Source organism: Vicia villosa, linkage group LG3 (assembly GCF_029867415.1).
Source record: "Vicia villosa cultivar HV-30 ecotype Madison, WI linkage group LG3, Vvil1.0, whole genome shotgun sequence".
Classification (NCBI taxonomy): domain Eukaryota; kingdom Viridiplantae; phylum Streptophyta; class Magnoliopsida; order Fabales; family Fabaceae; genus Vicia; species Vicia villosa.
Window position 1 is genome coordinate 33,059,998 of NC_081182.1, and position 12,761 is coordinate 33,072,758.

A 12,761-nucleotide genomic window follows, 5' to 3' on the forward strand; every position below is an offset into this window, starting at 1 on the left:
TAATATTTTAAGTGATGTAAATAGCATTGAATTTTTTTATAAACTGTTAATTATTATGATTTTTTTTAATAATCATTATCATTTTTGTGTGATAAATGTATTAATGTTGAAATAGTTTATTTTAACCCTTTCTACTAAAAATAATTATGCTTCTATAAAAATAATTTAATCACTAAAGTATAATAGTTGATGGAAAATCATATATTCTATTCAATAAAAAAAAATCATATAGTATAATATTTTTATATGATAACTATTATTAATTAATTGTCCATTATTGTATTTGAAATTCAACATTTTCCTACAGCCATATCCATTCACTTTCTTAAAGTCATGGTTGTTGACTTCCTCAATGCAAATAATATAATTAAGTTTTTTATTACTTCTCATTTAGCATAGAAACTTGAGATATAGAGAATATATATCATCTCTACATATAAACGTATCTGCATTCTAAGATTTTAAAATAAATGACAATTAATTCAGTCATTAGCTGATAATTTGAATCCTTAATAAAATATCAACAATATAGTGTAAATGTAACACCCCACACATATTTGTCTAGAATAATATGCATAAAGTATTATATATGGTTCATAAGACAACAGTTACATAATATTAGCAGCGGAAAATAGAAGTACACGAATACAAAAGCCGAATGTATCATGGCCAAAATACAAGTACATCATAACAGTACATGTCCAAAATACAAGAACAGATAGGCACGACAACAACTAAAAGAAACATCCAAGCATCGCCAAGAGATCTAATCCATCTTTCCCTTACCGCGATCTTGCCTCGAACCACCTGAAAAAATAATAATTGGAATGGGATGAGATTACTAAATCTCAGTGAGTCCACCTATCCTATTAGTCCGCTCGGATCTAAAGGGAACATACAAAATAAGCGAATCCACCATGGATTCGGGGTTATTCTCGCTTCCGGTACAAACACGGAATAAACAAGGCGACTTATCCACCATTGGACTTGTCTCAAGCAAATGCACATTGTATAACAAAAAAGTATGCAAACCTGCATCCACATACGGGGAATTCAGAAGTGTAAATAACCCCGGCTAGGATTATGGAATAAATGCATCCTCGATGAGTAACCTCCTGCCTATTTGTCAAGGGACTTGTACAAGCACACTGCAGGATGGTTAAACGAGTCCACACAAGCCTAAATGGCCGTGCGATGACCTGGCCTAATTGGCGTCATCATCCCGTTAACCTCCTTCACGCTAGTGAGTTACGCCGAGTACAAACCGCCACCTTGACGCCTGAGCCCATCGGGCGAATGCCTAGTGTTAGTCTACGTGACTTCACTAGAGGTGAGTTATCACATTATGCATTAGCCTACATAGCCGCATAACCCCACCATACCGAGCACGCACGTGTGTTAATGCCAGGTGAGTAAAACCCCGTACGGAAACTCACGAGCACACTGCAACGGTAGCTCAGATGCACACCATATCGAACAATACACATGAACGGGTTATTCCATTGGACGACACGGTCCGGGAGGGCTCATAGACTACATGGTCAGAGCAACGTCCCAATCTAGCCTGCCGGCCACTTCGATTCAAGCATACAAAAATATGACATAAAGTCAAGGTCACAAACAAGACAAGCAATCCGATCGTTCAACCAAAACGACGGAGTTTTCATACTTCCAGCATAGCATACAATAATATAGCATAGTATTTGAAGAGAAAAAATTCATTATAACAGCATATTATCCAAATATTATTCATGTCGCTCTTTACTAAAGGTACGTCTGATATGCCGAAAAATAATATTCAAACACCGAGACTAATTTTCCTAGATAGTATATTTAATTGGCTTTCCAACGGTATAAAGTTTGCGCGAAACGGACTTACGACGCAAAAGTTATGAATTTCCAAAGTTTTGGAAAATCTGCCCCAAACAGCAATGTAACGGGTTACATGAATCATGTAACCGGTTACATCACTGTAAAACTGCATTTTTCACCCTTTTTCACACATGTAACCGATTACATCAACCATGTAACTGGTTACATGACTGACAGACCCCAAAATCTGCGTTTTCTAAGGTCTATGACAGTCCCAAAAGTGCTTCTAAAGTCATCCCCTGCATTACTAACCTAATTCCCACGAATTTAAAACATGCATCTTATTCAGAAACATCAACCAACAAGGATTTAAGGCAATACAACATAATTCAGCTCCATTGATTCATTATTTATCACACAATCCCTAAAGCCCCAAATAAAACCCCAACATGCAAACCCCAAGTTTACTAACTATGGACTCACCTTAGAGAAGAAAGAAGATGATGATGAAGCTGTAGCAAGATGGAGATGATGAAAGGAACAAGGTTTGGACAGAATTCTGGTGCATGCAAGAAGTGAGCTTAAACCAAGTTTTTTGGAACTTTCTTCCTCTTCCTCTCTTTCCACGCTTCTTTCTCTCTTTTTTCTTCCAACACAAATTCTGGTTTTTTGTAAAAGGAAAGAAGGATCAACCAAACATGCTTCTATTCTACTTAAGGGTGAAAATACCATTATACCCTTCCCATTACCACTAATAGTTTTAGTTAACACTAAAGATCAATTAGTGGAATATACATCATATTTATCCACCTTACTTCATACCAATTTTATTAGTGATTATAATGATCGAATAAATATAATGCCGGGTATTACATTCTCCCCCCCTTAAATAGAATTCGTCCTCGAATTCAAAGAAAACTTACCAAAACAAGTGAGGGTAGGATTCCCGCATCTCTGACTCAAGCTCCCAAGTAGCCTCCTCAGGACGCGCCTCATCCCACATCACCTTCACGATAGGTATCTCCTTACTCCGTAGAGACTTGCTCGCACGCTCCAGGATACGGTAAGGTTGAGGGTCATAGGAAAGATCTGGTTCTACCTCCACAGAATCCGGAAGGATAGGATGAAAGGTATCGGGCACGAACTTTCGGAGCTGAGATACGTGGAATACGTCATGCAGCCCGGATAGTGAAGGTGGTAATGCCAACTGATAAGCCACTTCACCTACCCGACTCATAATCTGATACGGTCCCACATATCTCGGACTGAGTTTACGCGTTTTGAACGGTCCTCCCAACCTTAATCTTGGAGTGACCTTCAAATACACATGATCACCAACTTCAAATTCCAAAGGTCTCCTCCGCTTGTCCGCATAGTTCTTTTGTCGGTCTTGGGCTTTCTTGAGATTATCTTGGATCATCTTAACTTTCTCGGTGGTTTCTTATATAATCTCCAGTCCAAGAATACTCTTCTCCCCTACTTCGGCCCAGCACAAAGGTGATCGACATTTTCTCCCGTATAGAGCTTCATAGGGAGCCATACCCAAACTAGCATGGTAACAGTTATTGTATGCGAACTCTATCAATGGTAAATGATCTTTCCAACTCCCACCTTCTTCTAGAATGCAAGCTCTCAACATATCCTCTATTGTCTGGATCGTCCTCTCCGTCTGCCCATCGGATTGAGGATGGTTAGACGTACTCATATCCAATCTAGTCCCTAATTCCTTATGAAACATCTTCCAAAATCTCGAAGTGAATTTTGGATCACGATCAGACACTATACTGGACGGCACGCCATGCAACCGTACAATCTCTGCTATGAAAAGCCTTGTGAGATGAATCACCTTGTGATTGGTCTTTACAGGTAAAAAGTGAGCAGACTTAGTCAACCTGTCCACTATTACCCATATAGAGTCATGTCCGCCTCGGGCACGAGGTAGACCCACAATGAAATCCATAGAGATAGAATCCCATTTCCACGTTGGCACCTCCAGTGGTTGCAACATTCCTCCTGGCCTCTGGTGTTCAATCTTAACCTGTTGGCAAATGGGACACTGTGCTACATATTCCGCAATCTCCTTCTTCATACCTGGCCACCAAAAGTCCTTCTTCAAGTCTTGATACATTTTGGTCGATCCAGGATGAATAGAAAATCTACTCTTGTGTGCTTCATCCAGAATCAAACGCTTCAACTCCGAATCATTCGGTACACACATCCGTTGTTGAAACAAGATTACCCCATCAGGTGCTCTCACAAAATCAGGCATACCTTCGCTCGCTTGCAATTGCTCATCATACCCTTGGGATATCCGAATTCTTTCTCGTAGCTCATTCTAGACGCTCAAATTACTGATCAACACACCATTGGGTGTCCATTCAAACTGAAGGTTAAGATTTCGAAACTTTTCCAATAAGTCATGCTCTAACATCATCAACTCAGCAACTCGAAATTCCTTCCTACTTAACGCATCTGCCACTTTGTTGGCCTTTCCTGGATGATACTTCAATTCAAAATCATAATCTTTAAGGTACTCCATCCATCTCCTTTGTCGCATATTCAACTCCTTCTGGTCAAAGAGATATCTCAAGCTCTTATGGTCACTAAACATCTCAAAGTGAACGCCATATAGGTAATGTCGCCACACCTTGAGTGCAAAAACTATTGCAGCAAGCTCAAGATCATGGGTCGGATAATTCTCTTCATGAGATCTCAACTGTCGAGAGGCATAAGCTACCACCTGGCCATCTTGCATCAATACTCCACCTAAACCTTTCTTAGAAGTGTCACAGAACACCTCATAGGATCGGTTTGGATCCGGAATCACTAACACGGGTGCAGTAGTCAACTTCTTCTTAAGTTTCTGGAAACTCTGCTCACACTCGGAGTCCCATTCAAAAGCAACCTCCTTACGCGTAAGCTTTGTCAATGGTAAGGCTAACTTAGCAAACCCCATGATAAACCTCCGGTAATAACCAGCCAAGCCTAAGAAGCTTCTGACCTCAGTCACGCTCTTTGGCCTCTCCCAATTCACCACCGCTTCTACTTTAGAAGGATCCACTGCCACGCCTCCTCCAGAGATGACGTGACCAAGAAAACTCACTTCAGATAGCCAAAATTCACACTTACTGAACTTGGCATACAATTGTTTCTCTCGAAGAGTAGATAACACAATCCGCAAATGTTCTTCATGATCCTCAGGGGTACGAGAATACACAAGAATGTCATCAATAAAGATCACTACAAACTGGTCCAGATATGGCTGAAAGATTCGATTCATGTAATCCATGAAAACTGCTGGGGCATTAGTCACACCAAAAGGCATAACTAAAAACTCGTAGTGACCATATCGAGTCTTGAATGCAGTCTTAGGTACATCTGAGCTCTTCACTCGGATTTGATGGTATCCTGACCTAAGATCAATCTTCGAGAACACACTGGCTCCTTTCAGCTGATCTAGGAGGTCATCAATCCGTGGTAAAGGATATTTGTTCTTTATGGTGACTTTGTTCAGCTGACGATAATCGATGCACAAGCGCATACTTCCGTCTTTCTTCTTCACCAAAAGAACAGGAGCTCCCCATGGAGAAACACTGGGTTGGATGAAATGCTTAGCAAGAAGCTCTTCCAACTGACGTTTCAATTCTCTGAGTTCGATAGGAGACATCCTATAAGGAGTGATGGAAACTGGGGCTGTCCCAGGAACAAGATCGATGGAGAATTCCGCTTCCCTTTTCGGAGGAAGAGAAGTGATATCCTCAGGAAATACATCAGAAAATTCGCACACCACAAGAATCTCCGACAATTCAACTCTCACAGAAGGCTCCTTGGAAAGAACTAAAAGAAAGGATCTTTCTTGAGAAAAGAGATAATTAACCGTGCTGATTGTACCTTCTATCAACTTGGTAATTGCATCATCGGAAGAAGTCTCTTCAGCAGGAATGAATATGGCCTTCTCCTTGCAACCAATGTACACCGAGTTAAGAGACAACCAATCCATCCCTAGAATAACATCTAGCTTCTTGAGGGGTAAGCAAATTAGATCAATCGGGAAGTCACGACCGTTAAAAGAGACTGAACAATCTTTACAAATTAGTCGAGCTTCCACGGTATCGTCCGTTGCCGAAGAAATAATCATAGGATTGGGTAATGGAGTAGCTCCCAACCCAAGTCGATAAACACACTCGGTAGAGACAAAAGAATGAGTGGCTCCACAATCAACTAAAACACATAATGGTTGATTGTTAACATAACACGTACCCGCAATGAGATTGCTGTTTCCCTTGGCCTTCCTTGAATCCAAAGTGTAAACACGACCTGCAGTCTTCTCAGGAATCCTCCTTTGTGGACACTGTGGAGCTATATGGCCTTGCTCGCCACATCTATAACAAGTCACAGACACATACTTGCACTCCCCCGCATGCTTTCTTCCACACTTGCGACACTGTGGCGGTTGAGTCGACTGATCACCATAAACCTGCTTCTTCTTTGGTGGAGGATTACGGGGCCTCAAGTGTTGAGTAGACCTTCCTTGCTATATGAAATTAGCCCTGTTCTGGTTCCTCTCTTCCTGAACCCTCTTCAAACTGTTTTCAGTAACATAGCATTATCTTAGACATTCAGCATAAGTGGTGAACTCTCTTTGGGAAACACTATGGGCAATGTCGGCCCTCAAACCCATCATAAACTGATCGATATTCCATAGTTCATCTGGAGCATAAACAGCCTGTTTGGAGTAGTCTGCCAAGTCCTCGAACTTCTCTGCATATTCTGAAACAGACATGTCACCTTGCTTGAAGTTCTGGAATTCTCGCTCCTTCTGAGTTCTCACACTATTAGGAAAATACTTCTCCAAGAATGCCACCTTGAAGTGTTGCCAATCCTTAGGAATCTCCTGTGTGGTGAAATAAGTGGATGCAGTGTTCCACCACCTAAGAGCTGGTCCCTTCATCTTCTGAGTAGCAAAAATCACCTTCTCTTATTCAGTACACTGAATAGCTTGAAACACCCTCTCCATACCAGCTAACCAATCATGAGCCAAAAGTGAATCAAGTCCGCCAACAAACTCTGGAGGATCCATCCTGAAGAAGGCACGAAAATCTGGTCCAGCTGCAGCTTGAGGAACGAGAGCTTGAGTAGGAGGTTGTTGTCCCTGCATGCCTTGCATCATTTGAGCCATCATCTGGTTTTGCTGCATCATCTGCTGCATCATCTGTTGCCAAGGCACGCCTGCACCTCCGGCTTCCTGCTCGGGCTCCACATGCCTAGTTCTGGGCCTTCTGGGACCTCTGCGTTGCTCAGCCATCTCCCTGTCTGTCCTACGCATGGAATCAAGTTGATCAGGCTCAATACCATAAATAAGACATAAGGAATCATACTGATTATACACATATGAGGCAGAATTGTACTGCATTATGATGTGTCTTAGCAAAGTCGAGGATCGACCTGCTCTGATACCAACTGTAACACCCCACACATATTTGTCTAGAATAATATGCATAAAGTATTATATATGGTTCATAAGACAACAGTTACATAATATTAGCAGCGGAAAATAGAAGTACACGAATACAAAAGCCGAATGTATCATGGCCAAAATACAAGTACATCATAACAGTACATGTCCAAAATACAAGAACAGATAGGCACGACAACAACTAAAAGAAACATTCAAGCATCGCCAAGAGATCTAATCCATCTTTCCCTTACCGCGATCTTGCCTCGAACCACCTGAAAAAATAATAATTGGAATGGGATGAGATTACTAAATCTCAGTGAGTCCACCTATCCTATTAGTCCGCTCGGATCTAAAGGGAACATACAAAATAAGCGAATCCACCATGGATTCGGGGTTATTCTCGCTTCCGGTACAAACACGGAATAAACAAGGCGACTTATCCACCATTGGACTTGTCTCAAGCAAATGCACATTGTATAACAAACAAGTATGCAAACCCGCATCCACATACGGGGAATCCAGAAGTGTAAATAACCCCGGCTAGGATTATGGAATAAATGCATCCTCGATGAGTAACCTCCTGCCTATTTGTCAAGGGACTTGTACAAGCACACTGCAGGATGGTTAAACGAGTCCACACAAGCCTAAATGGCCGTGCGATGACCTGGCCTAATTGGCGTCATCATCCCGTTAACCTCCTTCACGCTAGTGAGTTACGCCGAGTACAAACCGCCACCTTGACGCCTGAGCCCATCGGGCGAAAGCCTAGTGTTAGTCTACGTGACTTCACTAGAGGTGAGTTATCACATTATGCATTAGCCTACATAGCCGCATAACCCCACCATACCGAGCACGCACGTGTGTTAATGCCAGGTAGTAAAACCCCGTACGGAAACTCACGAGCACACTGCAACGGTAGCTCACATGCACACCATATCGAACAATACACATGAACGGGTTATTCCATTGGACCACACGGTCCGGGAGGGCTCATAGACTACACGGTCAGAGCAACGTCCCAATCTAGCCTGCCGGCCACATCGATTCAAGCATACAAAAATATGACATAAAGTCAAGGTCACAAACAAGACAAGCAATCCGATCGTTCAACCAAAACGACGGAGTTTTCATACTTCCAGCATAGCATACAATAATATAGCATAGTATTTGAAGAGAAAAAATTCATTATAACAGCATATTATTCAAATATTATTCATGTCGCTCTTTACTAAAGGTACGTCTGATATGCTGAAAATTAATATTCAAACACCGAGGCTAATTTTCCTAGATAGTATATTTAATTAGCTTTCCAACGGTATAAAGTTTGCGCGAAACGGACTTACGACGCAAAAGTTATGAATTTCCGAAGTTTTGGAAAATCTGCCCCAAACAGCAATGTAACGGGTTACATGAATCATGTAACCGGTTACATCACTGTAAAACTGCGTTTTTCACCCTTTTTCACACATGTAACCGGTTACATCAACCATGTAACCGGTTACATGACTGACAGACCCCAAAATCTGCGTTTTCTAAGGTCTATGACAGTCCCAAAAGTGCTTCTAAAGTCATCCCCTGCATTACTAACCAAATTCCCACGAATTTAAAACATGCATCTTATTCAGAAACATCAACCAACAAGGATTTAAGGCAATACAACATAATTCAACTCCATTGATTCATTATTTATCACACAATCCCTAAAGCCCCAAATAAAACCCCAACATGCAAACCCCAAGTTTACTAACTATGGACTCACCTTAGAGAAGAAAGAAGATGATGATGAAGCTGTAGCAAGATGGAGATGATGAAAGGAACAAGGTTTGGACAGAATTCTGGTGCATGCAAGAAGTGAGCTTAAACCAAGTTTTTTGGAACTTTCTTCCTCTTCCTCTCTTTCCACGCTTCTTTCTCTCTTTTTTCTTCCAACACAAATTCTAGTTTTTTGTAAAAGGAAAGAAGGATCAACCAAACATGCTTCTATTCTACTTAAGGGTGAAAATACCATTATACCCTTCTCATTACCACTAATAGTTTTAGTTAACACTAAAGATCAATTAGTGGAATATACATCATATTTATCCACCTTACTTCATACCAATTTTATTAGTGATTATAATGATCTAATAAATATAATGTCGGGTATTACAGTAAAGTAGGTGTCCGGTGAGAATTTTTCACGTAGAATTTCCACCGAAAATAAAATGTACATCTTCATCATAATTCTTTTAAATAATACCTTTATTATATTTAATTGAAAAAATGGAAGGATTTGATTTCACTGTACATGAGAGGATTTTACTTTATGAGAGGATTTTAATATTATTTTATACCCTTTATATTTGAAAATAACTTATAAAAATAAAAATAGATTTCACAAACTTTTATATAATATCAATTATATGACTATATTGATGAATTCTAATATATATATTTGAAAATTACTAATATTAATCATTGTCATTTAATAAGTTGAATTTATAATTGAAAATGAAATTAAATATTAAATTAGAGAATGAAATGAAATTTATAATATTCTATTTTTTTTGTTAAGAGTATGTTTCCTATTTTGTATAAATGATTTATTTTCTATTGTTAAGAGTTTGTTTCCTATTTTGTATGAATGATTTATTTTCTATGAAGATTTCAAGGGATATAATCTATACATGTACTTAGCAACAAAAAAAATTGGAAAATTATCATGTATTAAAAACACAATTTTTTAGATTTTCCTAAAGTCATGGCTGTTGGAATAATACTCACAATTTTTTCAGATTTCATTTAATTATAATTGGACCATTGGTTTTTTTTCCTACAATGATTCACGCATGAATCAAAATATTTTGTCACCTCATTAGTTCCAATGCTGCCTTCTCATTATCATTTGCCTAAGAAAGTGTAAGGTCTCTATAATAACTCAATTTATTATACTACTCATCACATTAAATTTATATTGCCAAAAATACTTAATTACCCTAACTAAAATTAATTTAAAAGAGTATTTTGTGCCTCTATGATCATTTTCATTATTATTATTGTATTAATATCTGCCATTATTATTTTTTCCATTTAACAATAATATCTTATTATTATGTTAAGTGTATATTTTAAAACAAAACAATCATTTTTTTATTGCAACATATTTTTCATTATTATAACTATTGAATTTATTTACAATTTATCTCCCAATGTGTGATCCGTACGAACATACACATGTAGATTAAATTAATATTTAATATGACAATCATAATTTTAAATATTTTCTCTTTTTATTTTTTTATTTTTTATATACATTTATTAAACATTATCATTTTGATTTTCTCTTAATTACAATTTTATTTCCTATTTAGTATCTATTTTATTGTAAATTGATCTTAATATATAATTTTTACCTTTAAAAATGGAAAGCTTGGTCTAAAAATAGTAATTTATCTTCTAAATTTTATTTTGAAAATAAAATATTACTTTGAAAAATAATTAAATAAATTAGTAAAAAATGTGACTAATTAATTATAATTTAGTTTTTATTTTAAAAAATAACATAAAATTTACTTCTATATAGATTGCAGCTACGAAAGGAGTTAAAAAAATGGCTTTAATATTTTATTTTTAAAAGGATTGAGTTCTTTGGTGGATGAGTGGCTCTTTTATTTTCAAAAAAAATTAATGTTCCAGCTTTATAAATAATGGTCTTTTCCAATATCCTGCACCATTTCATTGTAATTTGTAATTGTTCTCTTATTTGTTTCAAAAATGAATTAATTTGACTTGGGAAATAAAAATAGTGTCAGATTCAAATCTCTATAATCATGATAACATATTATAATAATAAGAATCGTGTCTTACAAGATTCAAACCTCTATAATCATGATAACATATTATAATAATAAAATAATTTGGAAATCTTCAATATTTATTACAGGTGAGTAAACAGTGAGGAAAATAATTATTATTTTTTCTCATTTTAACTGTTAACCTATTTAAATGGTATTAAATTTTAAGTTTCAGTATAATGACATTTGTATCAATATTTTAATTTGTACCAAAAAATATTAATATTTTTAATTTATGAGAAAATTGTAATACTACTTTTTAAAATTTATATTATAAACTCATTATTATAATAATGGTTATAATTGATCAAATTCCAACCAATATTGAAGAAATGGGAGAAAATGAGTGAATAATTGATCAAAATACCAATCAACACGGGAGAAAGAAAAATATAAAAGCAAATTCAAAAAAAATATATCAAATTTTAATTTATAGTAAAATATTATCAATTTTAATTTGTTACTAAATCAATATGTTTTTTTTGTATTATTTTTATTTTATAATTTTTGTTAATAGAAATTGTAAAATTAAAATTATAAGCAATTATAAAAATTATAGCATGTCCGACGGGCCAAACCTGTTTTTCTATAATATATATATTTGGTTTAATAGCAATTACCAAATTATATCAAATATATTCGTTTAAATTTTAGTAACGGAATTAATTGAAAAAAATAGATTAATTGGAAATGTGGTTATTAAATTTTTTTATAAATGAAAAGTCATTAAATAATTAATATTTAGTATTTATAATTAATTAATTAAAAATAAATATTTGAAAACGTGATCGTACGTTAAATGATTTTTTATGTAACAAGAAGTTATCAAAATTAATTGAATACTAATTATTATTATTATGATTAATATTGCTTATTCTTTAAGTAATTAGCATCATGGAGGTTAGCTGAGCAATACCAGGTGTATTTGCAAGAACATTGAAACAAGATAAATATATTTTTTAAAATAACAATTGAAAAGAATAAAATAATAAAATCAAATAACAAATATTTAATTTTAAATTTAATTTCATACAAATATTTTATAAGAAAAAAATTAAATTTATTTGAAAAAAATATTAACTATTTTAATGATAAAAAGCTTACATTTATAGTAAAAAAGATACAAATATTATATTTATACTATATTATATTTATTTACTAATGATAAAAGGCTTACATTTATACTATATTATATTTATTTACTACTGATAGATAACTACTTAACTATTTCTTTTTTTATATGTACATTTTAATCTCTAACTATATAAATTTTTATTTAAAATAAGTGAAAAAAAATTTCAAATACTTATTATAAGATAGGGGTATGAATGACAATAAATAAAATTTGGGCAAAAAAGTTTGGTACCTGTTACCAAATCAAATAAGTATAATCACATATATTATATTTATTTATTATTATAACATTGTGCAATCCGTGCGAACGCACAGGTAGATGACTACTCACGGTAGAGTTATAACGATATTGTATGATGCGTGCGAACGCAGATAGATGACTATTTAATTATTTCATTTTTTTTCTACTAAAGTATATATTTTTAATTAGATTAAATTAATATTTATATGACAATTATAATTTAAAATATTTTTTATTTTTAATTTGTGTATGTTTTATATATATATATATATATATATATATA